Source organism: Symphodus melops (genome assembly GCF_947650265.1).
Source record: "Symphodus melops genome assembly, chromosome: 19".
Taxonomy (NCBI): Eukaryota; Metazoa; Chordata; class Actinopteri; order Labriformes; family Labridae; genus Symphodus; species Symphodus melops.
Genome location: NC_136709.1, coordinates 8020527 through 8021108, shown reverse-complemented (window position 1 = coordinate 8021108; position 582 = coordinate 8020527).

Genomic DNA, 582 nt, shown 5'->3' with positions numbered 1-582 from the left:
CGGTGTCAGAAGTCCAACGTGAGCACACTGGATGGAGGCGCGAGCGCTCAAGGTGAGGAGAGAGAATGCCTTGCTTACAGAAACAATAAATTCTGATGACTGTGTGCTAGATCATCTGCACAGGATGTGTCTGCGTGAGGAACATCACCGTGTCTTTGTTTTTCACTATCTTCAGCCAAATCGGACGGTGTCTCGCAGAGTAGGCTGCTGAACTTTTTTTATATAGACGCTCTTATCTATCACGCACTGTCGTGTGTTTGTTCGCAAAACATCGACAACACCAAGCAGGCCAAATTGAGCTCTCACTTCCAAATCTCAAACAAGTGAAGGAATATTATGAAACGCAGTTTCAATCTCTTGACAGTACGCAGGTATTCCGTTAATGCTTGCGCAGAAAGTTAAACTGCCGAACAGATTGGTTTCCTTCACTTTGTTGTGTTTTATTAATATCTTCAATTAACAGCCAAACTTCACAAAACCTCTTCAGATCTCACCAGACTGTACTGACAAAACAGTAAACATCTCAAACTTGAATATCGAGAGTCAAAGTAAAGCTGAAGCCCATCAGTTCTCCTTTCGATG